This window comes from Tinamus guttatus, unplaced genomic scaffold (genome assembly GCF_059628265.1).
Source record: "Tinamus guttatus ecotype Peru unplaced genomic scaffold, ASM5962826v1 Tinamus_guttatus_pri_ptg000038l, whole genome shotgun sequence".
In the NCBI taxonomy this organism is placed as follows: Eukaryota; Metazoa; Chordata; class Aves; order Tinamiformes; family Tinamidae; genus Tinamus; species Tinamus guttatus.
The window spans coordinates 447,642-464,139 of record NW_028288572.1 but is presented as its reverse complement, the minus strand read 5'-3'; the positions used below and the strand labels follow the sequence as shown (position 1 = coordinate 464,139).

The 16,498-nt window shown below is 46.4% G+C and overlaps 1 protein-coding gene across 1 annotated transcript in view; it reads right to left on the bottom strand.

The window, feature by feature from the left end:
* Nucleotides 1-3,496, bottom strand: part of SLC45A4 (solute carrier family 45 member 4) — a 47,921-nt gene extending 44,425 nt beyond the window's left edge. The window contains exon 1 of the mRNA XM_010221736.2: nucleotides 3,300-3,496. The gene's annotated coding sequence lies outside the window, so the exon portion shown is untranslated. The remainder of the gene's footprint in view (nucleotides 1-3,299) is intronic.
* Between the last annotated feature and the right edge of the window lie 13,002 nt (nucleotides 3,497-16,498).

Below are 16,498 nucleotides of genomic sequence, written 5' to 3'. Positions count from 1 at the left end.
CAAGTTCAGGCTGCTTTTGCTAAGCTCCTCAGAGCCCAGGTTTCCACACAGCAGAATAAAGACACCCTTTCACAAAGCTCTTCACTGCTACATTTGCTTCAGCAGGAAGAATTTGGGTCACGTGCACTCAAACATGGGTATAGTTTGAGTTGCATCATACTGAGCTTCCAAGGAAGCCACATAAACATTAGACTTGCATTGCACCACCAAAAGGTTACCTGAGTGTTGCACGTCATGATTTTCTGGTAAGCTGGAGACAGAAGCAGCAGCAAGTTCCCAGTTCAGTCAAAACAGTCTTAAATACACCACCCATTCATTATTAAGTAGAAGACACTTCCTTGCCAGCTGAACACAGTACTAGGCTAAGAACACACTTCAGCTTTGCAAAAAGGAGGTGCTTTTTGGGTGCAATAGAATTCCAGCAAGATTGTGTTAGCAGACATTGTTCCTCTCCAACACAGCAAGGAGCTCCTAAAGGGCAGCAGGTTCTAACAGGAGCCAGCGTTAGGTAAGAGGTATCTATAGAACCCGAAGTTTTCAGTTTTACTCAAGATGCCTTGGTTGGGTACAATGCAGGAACTGCTGTCACCTCCTTGCTCAGGGAGGCATGAGCCGATTAATGTGAACTGGCCTCTGAGAGTGCAAGCAGCTAACGAAAATAGACATTGTTCCACTGATCCCATCCATTAGATCATGGAAATTGTTATTTTGTCATGAAAAGCCCCTTAAATACCCGATTTAATCTCATTAATACTGGAATGAAGCTCTCACTTCCAAGACAGCAGCTGCTACTACCATTGACAGGCATGGGAACCCATCAGCTGTCTTTGGCTGACTCTAGGACTACTCAATGCTGGTTTAGAAGCCTAAGAAGATGTTATTACCTTCTTAAAATTACAGTAAAAACACTTTGGGGAGCATTTGCAACCAGACTGTCAGCTAAAAAGCCTTAATCCCTTATCTCGCACCCTTTTTCCTTGTTTAGGAAGGGAACACTTAGTCCTGTTGAACATTTCTGCCATTTGGTATAATCATTAAACAAACCTAATGAGGAAGACCTTATCTCTTGCAATTCTAGCACAGGGGAAGAAGGCTACTCAGGTTCTGCATTTTACACAGCAGAAATATCTCCACAACCCCTTTTGCCAGGTGCTTAGGAAAAGCCTGAGGTGAAAGAAAGCAGCAAGTATTTCCCTAGTTCTTGCTTGCAGCTGAAGTGCCAGCTCAAGCCATATTTCATTAAATATTTTAGTAGCACTGTCTGACCCAGGGAAGTGGAACATGATGCAGCTCATACCAAGACCAGCTTTCACACAGTATTACAAATACATGCTGTAACTGCAATGTTTCTTCTCATAAGCTCTTCTAACACTGCAGTTTATACCTCAGATCTCCACCTTTTCTGTGCTGCCTATTGCTATCAATCTGCTTCTTGCAACACCTTTCTGCAAGGTAGGAAGGACTCACTTTGTCAGGCATCCAGCCTCTGCAACTCCACTTTTCTCCGTGTAACCAGCTGCAGGAGCCAACTCCCAGCAACATCCACCTGTCACTGCACCCTGTGCTAGATCATTTGCTCCCTCCTTAGACACTGATGGAAGCCAATCCTCCAAACACTAGAGTTGTAGGGCTCATAAGAACAGGGAATGACTGCCACCAAAACAGTATTTCAAGGTCAGAAGCAGTTCATGCACTGCCAAAGGCAGAGACCACCATTTCAAGCCTGCAGCTCTCAGGTGCTCTAATCACTGATAAGAAACATCTGAAGCTCCCAGAAAACCATAGCTTTTAGGTAAGATACCTGTGAGTGTTGCAAGGGTTTAACAAGAGGCCACTTCTCCCTCCCACTGAGGTGAGACATCAAATTGCTTCACAGTTAAGCCCTGAGCTCCAGTTACAGGTCAAACACACACATTCTGAAGGGGCAGAGAAACCTCAAGGCCCAAGTCTGAGGGGCTCAACTAATTTCCAACTTTCACATCTCTGAGGAGCCCTTTCCAGCACATCCAGCATCCAGCAGAGCTACAAGGCAGCCCTCAACCACCTCCTCATCCTATCTTCACCTCATTAGGAAGACTTAAGACTCCAGACATCCCAATTTTTCAAGCCTTTCCACCTGCTCAGCCTCTCATCCATCCCCTCCTCCTGCCCACCCTATTACCCTCCCCAGCTCCTCATCCCTTCCCCACCTCTGCAGCCCATGGCCCTCTCCCCAATCCTTCCTCCACAGTCCCTTGTCTCCCTGCTCATCCCTTTTCCATTGCAGCCTCATCTCCCTCATACCAATTCACTCTCTCCAACCTCCACAGTCCCATGTCACCCTCATCCCAAACCCTCTCCCCAGAGCTCTTCAGCTCCTTCCCAACCCCACATCTCCCTATCCAGCTCCTCATCCCTTCCTAACTTCCTCAGCCTAAACCTTCAGCCTCTCTGCTTCCCTGCCTCCTCAGCCCCTCATCTCCTTCGCCCACCTCCCCAGCTCCTCACTGCCTCTGCACTCACCCCAGACCCTCTCCTCACAGCTCACCTCCCTCCCAGCCTCACACATCCCTTCCCAGCTCCCCATCCCTTCCTCATCTCAAACCCCCTCCTCACCCCTCTCCCCCCTACCCCACAGCTCCTTTCTGCTTTCCTATCTCAAGGGCCACCCATCACCTCCACCGCAAACCCTCTCCCACCTCCATGGTCCCTCACCTACTGCACCCCAAACTCTCTCTCCACAGGCCCATATCTCCCTCCTCAGCTCCTTACTCATCTCCAGAGCCCATCTCCCTCAGCCCAAACCCTCTCCCCAATCCTCTTCACACTCCTTCCAACTCTACCCCACAGAGCACCACCGTCACCTCAAACCCTCCTTCCTCCAAAACCACATCTCCCTCCCTCCAAACACTCTCCCCGCAGCCCCACATCTCATGCCATTAACTCCACAGCCCATCTCCTTCACCCCAAGCCTCCTCACCCTCTCCCCCAGAGCCCCTCATCATCTTCACCCAAACCCTCTCTGATCTCCCAAGCCCCCACCTCCCTCATCCCAAACGCCCCCCCGCAACCCCACATCTCATCCCTTCAACTCCACAGTCCATCTCTCCTTCCCCAAGCCTCCTCACCCCTCTCCTCACCACCCCACAGCTCCTCTCGGCCTCTCCACCTCCACAGCCACCCACCTCCCAACCCCGCACACCCCTCACCCCAAACCCTCTCCCCACACCCTCCCACCACCTCCCCCAGCCCTTCACGCTTCGCGGCCTCCCTCCTCTCCCCAGACCCTCCGCGCTTCCCCCCTCCACCGCCCCCCTTACCTGCCCCCGGGTCTCCCCCAGCACCCGGGACCGGCTCAGTGCGGCGCGGGGGGGAGGGAGGCGGCCGGCGGGGAGGGTGGGGGGAAGGAGGAGGGAGGGACCGGGCCACTCGGGGCAGCTCGAGCGCAGCGGGCAACACCGGGCACCGGCGGCCGCTTTATACCGGGCTCCTCGGAAACCGTCTCCCCGCTTCCGCTTCCGCCCCCTCCCCGCCCCCCGCCCCTCCCTCTCCCCCTCCTCCTCCCCCCCCCGCGCCTGGGGGTCATGAATATGCAATAAGGGGGCGGGGCTTTGGGGATTGTTGCTAGGGAGACGGGAGTGCTACGGGGGCTCCACCGCATCGCCCCAGGGGCGCCCACCTGAGGCGGCTCTCCCGGTCCCGGTCCCGGTCCCGGTCCCGGTCCCGGTCCCGGTCCCGATACCGATCCCGATCCCGATCCCGATGCCGGTCCCGGCCCGCCCTTCAGGCCGCCACCTGCCGTCCCGGACGCTCCCGCCGCGGCCTCCCCTCCCCCCCGCCACCTCTCGCCGCTTTCCAGACGTTTCCTCCACCGCCGCTCAGAGCGGACCCCCTGGGCACCGTTGAAGAGCGGCGTGGATTTTGATTCTAACGAAAACACCCCGATTTTAAACCCCAAAAGGGGCAAACGGAAGTTCAACTTGAGTTTTCGATCCGTGTCTGTGTTATTTTTAGGCTAATTCGGAGCACGGCCTTCAAAAAGTGTGGCTGTCCCCACAGGGTGCAGCTCACACAAGTAGCAGAGCTCAGGTGAATGCTCTCAGCGCGTGTTTGAGGAAGGTTTCTCTCAAATATTACTGAACTTCACAAATTTAGGTCCACATTGCTAGCTTTTTTTTTTTTTTTTCCCCCAAAAAAGCAACAAAATAATGATGTTACTTAGGTGGTAAAGGAGAGCTACAGAAGTGACAGCAGCTGTCCAGGCTAACACCTACTCCTGACAGTAAAACCTTTGTATGTAGAGCAGAATAAAACACTGAATTTTGTGATGCAGAGCAAGCAGATCGTACTTAGTGCTTACAGCAGTAAAAAAACAAAATTCATGGCTTGTGGTAAGAGAAAAAAGACTAGTGATTTTGTGGAAGTTGCACGAGACCCTAAGAGGACTGAAAGCACCAGCTGGAAACCTCTGTTTTGATGCTAGGTGCAGTTTGTAAAACGTGTTTGGTACCTCCTCAGTAAGAATACAGATGCTTGAGAATACCTGAGGAAGGTTTTGCAAACTGCCCTTTGGTTGTCTGCTGCTGTGGGGCAGCGCAGTCCTTGCCTAGCCCTGGGACTTGAAGCCACTCCAGGGAATATCTGCATTACGTTTCCTTACGTGGAATTTGCTTGAGACTTAATGTCAGCCACCAGCTGAGCTGAGAGCCAGGAAGGGCGGTTTTCCATGGAGAAGAGTTTTAGTTCAAAAAAAAAAAAAATCCAAATTTTTAGGAACAGTGGAGGGGGGAGGAATCACAAGGAAGGAGACTCAGCTCTTCCTCTGAGGTTTTTATTTACCCAGATAGTTAACCCATAATAAGTACAGTCATCCTCAAGTCTCTGCAGGGGAGAAATGACAATTTTCCTGTTTGCTGGTAGATGTGTGGATGCAGTCCAGGGGCGACTGTGTCGGTGGGCCGGAGTCAAGCCCCCAGTTCAGGAGGGCTCTCATGAGGGCACCTGCAAATTAAGCAAAGGGTCTTCCCTCCGTAATGGGATGCGTTGATTCACCAGATTGCAGATTGTTCTGCACTCCATTTTGCAGGTACTTGGCTTGCAAAATTGTTATGAAGCTTTGCCATCGAGCCAAGGCAAACAAACAACGCCCCCGATATTACTTTACATGGGTGTCAAAAGAAATAACTTGCCGCAGGCGGAGCGGGCGAAGGAATTTTACGAGGCCGTGTCTGATCCTCCCCCTCCCCTCCCTCAGACAGCTAAATGTTTGCATGTTGAAAGGGGTAGGGGAGCAGAGGACAGCTGGTTAGGAATTAATGCAATGTTTGAGCATCGTGGTGCGATAATGGATTTAGCTGACTGTTTGCCAGCGTTCAGCTCTAGCGTGAATTGCTTGGTAGGAAACGCAGGGATTCCTAGATTATCCAGACCTCCTGAGACCGGGGTATCTCTTGCAGAGGGCGCTTGGTTCATTCCTAGTGGGAAAAAACAGCGCTCAGTGTGTGAAGCTGCTGCTTCCCACCCTCCCCTATCATCTGCTGTCATTAAACTAAAACTTCTCATAGCTGTGTGAAACGGTCCGTGTCCCTTGATGCTTTTTATTTTTCGCCTTAAAAAAGCATCGGGATGACTCTGAATTCTGCCCATCAGATAAGGGCTATAAGCACGGGGAAGCCAGCAGAAGAAATTTTGTCTGCACTCAAACAAGTCATGAGAAGGTCTTGAGGATGGCAAGATAGCGTGTGCAAGTATGACTGGAACCCAGACAAGCAGACTTGCTGGCTAGTTTAGGTGGCCTTTGGTAGCCAAACTTGACTTCGGGCCTTAATTTTCCAAGCCATCTTCCGAACTGGCTTTGGGCTGAACCTGCTGAAGCAGAGGGGGACCAAGTCCTTTGCTCGCTCCTCCAAGTTTACCCATCTGGAGCCAATTGGCTCCTGTCACACCAGTGCAGTATCCACAGCCCTAAACAAACTCAACTTTGCCTCTGTCTAAGAGATGAAACCTAAGGTAGAAACACCTGCAACCTCCTTTTTCCCCTTACAAAAAAGAAACACTCATGATGGAGTCTCAAACCCATAGCAGTTAGGGTGGCTAGGAGCTAATACAGGCCATAGGATGTGTTTGCTGCTGCTGCCACGTGTGAGGTCTCATTGTTCATGCCTTAAAGACTGAGATTTCCTAAACATCATTTTCCTGGTTTGCATAGCTAAGGAATGGTATTAACAGCTGTAAAATTATGCTGCCTTTCGAATTTACGTGGTCTATAATTATCTTCGTAATAAAACTACGAGGAGTAAAGCTCCAGTGGAGTTTATATTTGACAAGAGATGATTTGATAGACCTTAAAGAACAGTGATTTTCTGTCCTTAGTTGACTACTAAAGACAGTTAAAATACTAGTTGACAGCATTTGAAAACTGCAGGATTCAGTTCACTCACTTCTTCCCTTGCAGTGATGTCAGAAGAGATCAAAACCTCTTTTTATGCTGTTTACTCTTTCTGTTTCTCTCAATTTGGGCAATGGATTTGGATTAGTCAGTCTTCCTTCCGAGCAGTCCCGTATTAACTCTTGACTGTGAGATTTATGAGCTTTCCATTGCTGCACAAGGAATATTTGTGCTTGGTTGCTCCATTTGAGGGTTGAAAAAAAAGGGATATATTTTGATCATATTAGGTTTGAGAAGAACCAAAACCTTGAACCAAAGCCTGAAATACAGGAGGCTGCTTAAGTCTGAGATGAATTTCAATCAAACGACTTCATTCATATAGTTTTACCCTGGTAAAGCTACGTTACTATTGGGTGACTAGTATTATTGCCAGTCTACACTAGGGAATGTAGAAAGACCAGGCCCAGGAGCTATGTGTTTTCTAGCTTTACAGACTCCTGCAGACATGCAGGAAAGCTGATTTTGCTCAAGGCTCATGCGAGAAATGTCTTTGCTCCCTACTGCCTCACACCAAAACAGCCCTGCATTTCATGCATTTATGGATGACAGCAGGTTGGGCTAGTCCGGTGCAGAACAAAATCCTGAATTTTACCTCATTACAATACAGTTGCTTGGGCTGTGAAGCTGGACTCTAGACTCAGCGTTTATTTATTTCTCTTCATACAGGCGTGTTGTCCTGCAGTCTCGTGGCTACAGCAGAACTGAAGCGATGCAGGTGTTGCTGTTTTGATCGCCCAGGTGGGACCCGAAGCCTGTGCAGCCGTCCCTGGAAGACCTGCTTTACTCTTTGCTCTGCTAAGGCCTGTTAGTACCACGCACGGCACCTTATCTCATCTCTGCCCTTGCCTAATCGGGATGGTGCCTAATCAGGGTTTGCAATATTCTGCATCCCGGTATAGACAGGATCCCACATGGTTTAGCCCCGTGTCATGAAAACAGCATCTGGAAAACCAGATCTCTGTGTTTTTTGGGAAAATCTGAGGAAATAAAGAAATTACACCTCACTTAGTGATTTCTGCAGCAATGACTCAGTGCTTGCACAGGTCCATGAAGAGTGGCAAAAATAGACGTGATGGTGTTGACTATATTCAGGGTATTTTTACGTTCCCCTGAAAAGATGAGTAACACTCACCTGGGTGAGGGAAAAGCAAGTTGGAATGGCACCGCTTGGCAAAGGAATGGAAAATTAGTATGTAAAGAACCTAGTGATTAAGATAATAAAAACAATGTTCAGAGTCTTCGATGAAGCCAAGTTTTATAGCCCTCGAGCCTTTAATTGTGAAACTGTTGGCTCACATTTTGTTTCTGAAATAGAAATCTATTTAAACAACTTAAGCAACCCAAGTTGCAAGAATAACTCTGATCAGGCTGTATTTGTAGTTGTGACCAAGGAGCTGAAAGGATTTGGGTAAATAATTTTTATCCTAATTACTTGAAATTCCAAACAAAACCAAACAGCTGCAGAGTCTGAAATGTTTTATATTAAAGACATTTTAAACTTTGAGAGAGAAAAAAAATTAGATGCATTTCCAAAGTCCAAACTCGACTGAAGTGAAGAAATTAAATTTCCTGGCAAACTACTCAGATATCTTAGGGTTCTTTAATCACTTTTCTCCTTTAAAAGATAGATGAGAATTGTCACAAGCACAATATTTGTAATGAATGAATATTTAATGTGCTCAACAACCTTTCCCTTTTCCTAGAGCTGAGTATCATCACCCAGTCATGAGTTTTCATATAACTTTGAGAAGTTCCTCTCTGTGAAGTACAGCATGGAGAGAGCTGTTCTGAGGGGTCTAGTTTCACTTTACCGCTAAAATGATTTAACAGCTCCCAAAATTGGGTCTAGCTGCTCCCAAAAGGGAGCCTTCCACTGAGCTGGGCATCGTGTATTCCCAGGATTAGTCATTTCAGCTACCTGATCTGGTGGAAAACGCTACGTAGAAACTGAATAGTTTTTGCGGGATGAACTACACACATTGAGTCTGCCACAAGGCAGATCAAGCAGGAATCTAGTGTTAAACCACAGTCTTAATCTTTGGTTTGCAAAGATAACTGCTGAGACCTCATTTTGCTTGAGGTTGCTGGCAGATAATGGTCGGGCCCTTTATCATAGTGTCTCTCTTGGTGTAAGTCATGCTCTGGTTCTCACTTTTGACCCTTAGAAAGGATTTTGTACTTCCTTCCCAAGCAATTCCATTGAATCCCTTGATCACTTTTCAGATCTTCAGAAGTTTTCTATTTCTGATTTTGTCTCCCATAATTAGTGAATCAAATACATCAAAAACATATTCCCCATCTTTCAGAATAGAAATTAAGCCTCTCTGATTGGGTCTCAGACCATTTTTCTGGAGTATTCTTGTTGAGTGTGTGCTGATACTTTTCACGAGGACATCTTAGCACTTATCTGGGCCACACCACAGAAAAAACCTTGAATTTTCTACCTCCCTCTCCCTGTCGCAAAATCAGTTGTATTTTTGTGAACACAGCCTGCTCCAGTCCCAAATAAATGAGAACCATCCTGAATGGATTGCACTAAATTTGAATGAAATATTGTCTCCAAGCTGGCAAAAGTTTCATATATTTTTCTCACTCTTTTGTTCCTGTTAGTGGTTTTGGTCAGACCAGCCATGTATGTTACAGAATCTGCCAGAAAAAAAATGTTTTTATTATTGATTTTTTTCTTAAACGCCTTTCCAAAATTTCCAGTCAGCACCCTTGGAAACAGAAATGCCCTCTTTAACTATAATAACAGGTACAAAACAAACACCACACACTTCAAGTATTTTTCTTACTGTCTTTCAGGATCAAACTGGAGACTATCCCAGACCGCGGGGTTGACTCCATTGTTGAACTTCCTTCTGAGATACCCTCAGGTGATCTGTACTTTGACCTCTGCTGAACCTCGCAGAGGCTGGAGAACCTCTGAGAAGTTTTAGGGGACTCTGGGACACTGAATTGAGCTAAAATTTGCTTTTTTTTTTCTTTTCTTTTTTTTTTTTTTTGTTTTCTCTATTGGATCATCGTGGAAATAACCTGGAAATACAGCCTGGCAGTTCATGAGAACACACCAACACCACATTCTTTAGAAAGTGGATAAATTTCAGAGATAGCGACAAGCCTATAATGTGGCTTTCCCAATATTTCCATGGCTTGGAAGTGGAAGGTGTATATACACACTTAAAACTTCTGTTTACTCGAAATCTGTTTTTTTTTTTTTTTAATCTGCACTTGAAGCCAGCCTCAGGACATCTCACTGCTCTTCAGACTTTTATCTGTGTGTAACCCTGGGGGGTTTGCAAGATTTAGACTTCAAGAATTCAGAAATACTGTGCGTGTGCAGACTATTTTGACACTGCAGAAGTTGACATTTCTTTCAACGTACAAGTAGATGTGTGTGTGTTGCACTGGTTGACTTTACTTTCTCTTTAATGACCTATGAGTATCTCTTGTCTCATGGAATTGAGTGCTGTTTGCTTGTTCACAGTTTCCTTTCCTTCCGTTATCCAGCAAAGAAAGTTTGCTTAAGTGGTTTTTGTGAACTCTTTCAAGATCCCCAGAAGGATGATACAGGAAACAGTGAGTTTCCTTTCTATACAAACTTCTAGGGTGTTCCCATAATAGCTTGAAATTTATCTGCACTCAACAGCCTGATGGGACAAAAAAAATAAAGGAACTGTCAACGTAGCAGGCAAAACTCAGCATATCAGAGAGGGGAGCTCAGTAAAGTCTATCCTCCATTTATTTAGCAGCTTTCATCTGAAAGCTTAGGTTGCCGAGCACTTTACTTTTGCATCCTTATGTTTCCAAATGCTTTACAAGTTGGCCGCACTTTAACCATTCAGCCTAAAATTTTCCATAATGGCTCTGTGCCTCGATTTTTTTTTTTTTTTTTGCTGAAGGGGGAGAAGTTACACAAAATAAAAATTAAAAAAGAGGGCAGTAATTTTTCAAAACGATTGACGCTAAAGGAGCAGTTTTGTGAAAGTTTAAGTTTCCTGTCTCTCTGTTTGCAGAGCACTTGCACTGCAGGAGGCTGGACCAGAAATCAGACACTTGGCACAAAAGGGGATCTGGGGATCAGAGTTGGTCACTGTCTCTGAAAATGCATCTGGATTTGCCCAAAAGGGGGAAAAAATCACAGACAAACCGGGTTTTGAATGTTTTTGAGGCTTGCTCACACCTCACTTATTCTGTCTCCTAACTGCAGTGCACCCAGTGCCTCCAGCCCCCAAAAGCAGCCCAGGAAAGCAGAACATGTGGACGGCTCACAGAAAACAGGGATCTTTCCTGAATTTACCCCGCGCGACCTGGCGCCGTGGGGGAGAACCACGAGGATCATAGCACTGGCAGGGAGGGCAGGGCCAGTGTTGAAAGCTGACAAGGTAGAAATGTGAGTCATTCAAAGGCAAAGGCCAAACTGTAAAGAAACAATTACTTACATATTAAAAAAAAAAAATCAGTTCTGGAAGGCATGTTTGCCTGATGGCTGACACTCCCTAGAAAAGCACTGTGTTATTCCAAAAGTCTCCCATGAGACGAATGTAGCGTGCCAGAAATAACAACAGGTATGAAATTGTCTAATTGCTCAACTAAATACAGGCTGAGAACAGATAGGGGAACCTGCTTTTTTGTTTTCCTGCCCGTTTGCTCCATTTCAGGGCTGTGCTGCGTTCAGGAGCTTGGTGGCTTAAATTGGCCGGAGCACTCAGGGCACCAGAAATAAATAAACAAAAAAAAGCTTCTTAGCAACAACTTGCCGGCAACTCCATTCATAAAAGCAGTTTGCTGTACGCTGAGCGTACACATTCCTGCCACGAGCAGAAAGCTCTTGTGCCTGCAGATTTCATACCCTCACAGCCCTCATTTAGCAATGAAGAAAATGGCTTTAAGCCACTCCAGACTCCAGCGCTGCCATCAGTGTTGTGCAGTTGCAGAGATCAAAGGACTACAAAGGGCAGTGCAGTGAGGAGAACACGGAGATGCCCATAACAGCTTCTTATGCCCTCTTTGAGGGGTTTTCTCTTGTTTTCGCAGGCAGCAGAGACCACGTTTTGGGGAGCTGATGCAGTGGCAATAAGGCTTGGACATTTCTGCAGCGCGCTGACTGGTTTAGCAGGAATTCACAGCTAACCAAAAACCAGGCAACTAACCTGCTATGACAGCAGGTCTATAGATGTAACTACCTATATCTGCATGGCCATGAATTCAGGTGAAAAGTTTGGGTAATAGCTATTACTGTTTCCATAGTTTTGTTTATTTATTTATTTATTTAATTTTCTAAAATGGCTTTGGGAAATTGGAACTTGTTGTTGTTAAGAAACAAGACACCAGCACAATTTGCTTTTAAAATCAAAGAGGTTTCAAAAGGTGGAAGGTACTGGGAAGAGTCTGTCTTTAATGACAGGTCACTGTATTTTATCAAAATGGAGAAATTTCCTGTAAAACTTCTTAAAGTGCTCTCTGGAAAAAAAAAAGCGAAGAGTTTCTGCTACAAAACTCAGTGATACAGGGAGAGAAATGGAGGAGGATTGTCAGCTTGCTTGAGACCACGGAGGGAAACTGGTATCATCCCTGCTGGGATGCTGGGGTGGTTCAGAAAAGGCTGTGAGGGTGATTCGAGTGCTAGGAAGCAGCTTTTGGACACAAGGGCTCAGTGTGTTTGTCTTGCAGGAGAGAAGATTAAAAGTGGTTTGATCACTCCCCAGAAATACCTGCAGAAACGGCAAGTAGCAGTTACTGTGAGCTCTCCAATAGACCAGGTAAAGTGCAATGAGATTCATTTGCTCAAAAGGGAAACAACAGAAATAGGAATCAGAAGTTAATTAACCACAGGAACATCCTACTGAGGAAGTCATCCTGTGAACTCCTATATGACAACATGGAGCATGTCCTGGTGCGGAGACACTTGTTTCTTTGCTGATTAGAGAGGCATCTCGAGGCTCCTACCTTAGGTATCCAAACTGCAGGACTGCAACCATATCCCTGGTTCCTGTCAAAGAACAGTGCCCTGGTTCTGTGTTTCTCAGCTTCTCATTTTGAAAGAACCACCTCAGCTTCCCAAGAGAAAGCAAAATGAAAATCAATTTGCACGCTTTGAAAACTCTGTTTTGCATTTACAACCAAACAGCTTCCTCCCCTGATGAATCTAAGAACGTGGCTTGAAGATTTCAAGAGCTTGGGGTATAACCCGAGCTACTTGGGGCTCCTGGCGAGCTGAATGCTCCTTGTGCCCTGCAAGGCAAAGCAACTTGGTCCACATCATATCTTGGTGGCGAGATGAGACCATCCAACTTGGATGCACGAAAAAAAATGCAGTTCTTCCAGGCACCAAAGCTGGATTCCTTCTGAGCACGGAGAGGCTGGAATAAAGCGAGTCCTGTCTCTGGGCAGTTTAATCTCACCAGCCAGAGAGCTCTATAGATTTGCACTTCCTTATGCAACCGTTGGCTAATCACGTTGCCATGGCAACACCCGAATCTTGCACTACATGTGTAATTTCACACATTTACATCAAAAGCGACTCCAGGACATATGGCTGAGCCTAACAGACCAAACCTATCTCCCTTCATAAACCCTTTCCATTAAAAAAAAAAAAAAACTGCATTATTGCACTCACCTTTGGGGGATGTTTTGGGAGTGAGGACTATGGTGGGGGTCAAGCCTGCAGGACAAGTTGCTGAGGTCTTGCCCATGTCAGTCATCCTGCTGTCAGGCTCGATGGGAGCTGCAAAATACTAGAATCTCTTGTGATAAAATAAAGAAAGAAAAAAGCTGAATATGTAGTTTGAATAATGCAGGGAGAAGGACAGGGAAGGTAGCAGGGGGAGCAGGGTCTGATGGTGGGGCCCCCGTGGACAACCACTGAGTGCTGAGTCTCGAGGGAGTTTTGCATCTGGACCCTTGCTGTGCTTCTCCTGAGCTGATGTAAACAGATTTTTAAGGAAGTTGAAACCTGGACAGTTCTGCTTTTGTGCTTTATTTATTTATTTATCTTTCCTTTTGCCTATAGCAAAGCAGCTGGGATGTTGCTGGCACTGGGACACTGCTGCAGCTGGACTCCTCCTGGCTCACAAGAGGTGTTGGAGAGTCTTTAGTGCTAGCAGAACACAGGCAAAACAAACCTGATTCCCCGCTTAATCTCAGAACAACCTTGTTGAAATTTAACTGACCAACACTAAAAACTTCGGTGCGAAGAACTAGAAAATTTAAAAAAACGCAAAATGCAAGATTTTGTTGTTGTATATGCATTTAGAAAAGCTAAGTAAGCCTAATTATTGAAGTTATTTGTTTTAATGAGTCACCACCTTGTTGTTGTTGTTCCTGGTTTCTGTTGCCATATAACTAGAAACTGCAGTCGTGCTGTGCAGCGAATCCTTGCTATTTGCTATTCCAAGATTGAGACACAAGAAAACAGATGGGCACAGAGGCAAACAAGAAAAAAAAATAGGGAGAAGGCTTAGGAGGAAAGGGATAATGCCTTGTGCAGAAACAAGGCATTAGGTTGGCAAGGCTGGTTTCCAGTTTCAGGAAATCCATCAGCTGTGTAGAAACAAGACAAGTGGCTCCTGGTCGCTGGGGTGTTGAGAGGGGTGTTGGAATTGCAGTCACGAGTTGATGGTTTCCATCTCATCCTGCACTTTCAGTTCTCTCTCTTTAGGACGTTAGAGTCTTTTTCTTTTTTGAGATAGACAGCTGGCTTCAGAAATGAAAAAAAAAAAAAGAAAAGAAAAAAACAGACCCTGGTGGAAGAAGAATGGGCTCTCACGGTTTCTCTCTTTCTCTCAAGTCTGCACAAGGGCAGGTATTAAAAATGCCATGAGAGCAGGCAGAGGAGGGGGGTGTGGAGAGCTGAGCTGCCCCCTGAGCTGAAAAACACCTCAACCTGCTGCATTTCCTTCCATGCATGGACTGGCCTTGGCCCCGAGGGACCTTCCCTGCTTCTTGGCTCTACTCCTTCTGGTGGACCAAGGGGCAGAAAGGAGGGGAGGACAAGCAAAGTTCAGCTGTGTTTTCCTTCAGGCATTGATCACTGTTTTCTCTTGCAGCCTGCGTGTGTGGGAATTGTTAAACGAAACTCCCTCTCCTCCCTGCCAAGGCACGCTGAATCTTTTTTGGCAGGTCACGAGCGGCCGGCAGACCACAAATTCAGAAACACCCATCTCATCCTCTCCTCCTAACAGGTATTTGCTCCATAAACACAACTAGATCAAGCACAGGAGTCCCCTGCTCCAGATGTGGGGATGATCCCAGCCAGAAGCTGCTCCCGTGCTTAACAAGAAGCTGTCTCAAAAACCTTGCTGGAATAGCCCTGAATGAGCATGCACAGGAGACCTAGTAGGTCACTCAGGTTGCCCCAGCTTTGCACAGGGACAGAGGTTGATCCTCCTGCAAGATTTGCTTCATCTTCTCTTCCTTGTAATACTGTATCCGAACAGAGAGCTTTCCTTAGGCATTTGCCACCTCTGAGTATGTTATATCGTTATCTATGTTATCATGTTATAAAAGACAATCTTCACAGAGGTGCTCAATTCCACCCTCTTTTTTTTTTTTTTTCTTTTTGGATGATTTGGTAAGACTTAAAGGGCAAAAATTCACTCATGACCAAAGCAGATTGAAGATCAAATATAGATAAGAAAACCAGGGAAATCAGATTCTACATCCGCCAGTCTTTTTCTGGAGGTTAGAATTAATGGGCTTTTCATGGCAAATTTGATCAAAGAAGAAATAGAATATAAACTAGATAGATAGAATGAGACAACACAGTGGAAATCTCCATGAGATCCTTCTAAATCCCCCCTTTTCCCTCTGCTCTTCAAATCAGGCCAATGTATAAGGTAGAAAAAGGCAGAAGAATGGACGAAACAGAGCTGTGTCTGCTTCCCCCTCCCTCCTACAAGCAGAAATGAATGACCCAAATAGATACAGGCCCAGATGGGATCCAGGATTCCAAGATCCTGTCACATTTTCCTCCAAGGCTCTTTGCCCACCACTGAGTTTAACTAATTTAGCAAAATATCTCAGACACGAGTAGCTAGAGCTACTTGAAGCAGCCAAACCACAAACTTCTGCAGTGCAACCTGCTGCCTGCAAACCAGAAAGACTTAAAATGCCCTTCCTGGAAGGGCTGGTTCCTGCCATGAGAGGAGGAAGGACATATTAACAGACTGACATATACGTGAAAAACCGAGGGCCTGAAACCTCCTATAGAAAGGTGGCCTTGTACCTGACTTGGGCAAAACTGGACATGCGGATTAGTTTCTACCAGACCAGTGAAACCTTCGTTTGAGTGCAGTCCAGGAGATGCTATGTGATACACAAGAGCTCTCCTGCCTCCAGAATAAGAAAAAAGACAACACCATGATCAAAGAAAAAAAGAAAAAATAATAAAGCTGGCAGTCAATGCTGCTGTGCAGTGCAGTGTCCAAGGAAAACCTCTTTGCGTGGGCTGTGCTGGAAAAATTGCTCAAGAATGGTGCATTTGCCTAAAACACGGCCTGGCTGCTGTTTAGGTCAGTGTTTTCTTGTTGGAGCTTCGGGCTCCGCGGCTGCCTCAGTTTCTGCTGCTGGGAAAGTGGCAGTTTTGTGTGTGACAGAGTCCCCCGTGCTCTGGGGTGCTGGAAAGCATTGCCTTCACCAGCTTGTGGTCCCTGGTGGATGTGGAGACTTCTTGGGGCACGAGCACATAAGGCAGAAATCAGGGCTGTAGCAGACAGTGACTTTGCAGAGCGAGTGTCCAGCCACGTGGGAAGCCATGGAGTGACATTCCCATGAACCTGCCTTTTTGAGGAACGTCAAGTGCCCACTGCTTGATTTGAAGGTGATGTTTGCTGGGAAGGCAGGAGGCCTGGGTCCATCTCTCAGTTCAGCGTGGGCTTCCTATACAATTCTGGAGTTATCTGGTTTCTTAGACCTGCTAGGCCAAGCAGTGGTGCAGAGGTGGATAAAGCAGTTCTGGAGATCCACATCATTAATAAGTGACGTGCTCGAGGACAGAAATGACAGGAATGCCCCATTGCCACCAAGATCCTCCTACCAAGCCTTGCTTGACGCTTGATCAGCGAAAACGAC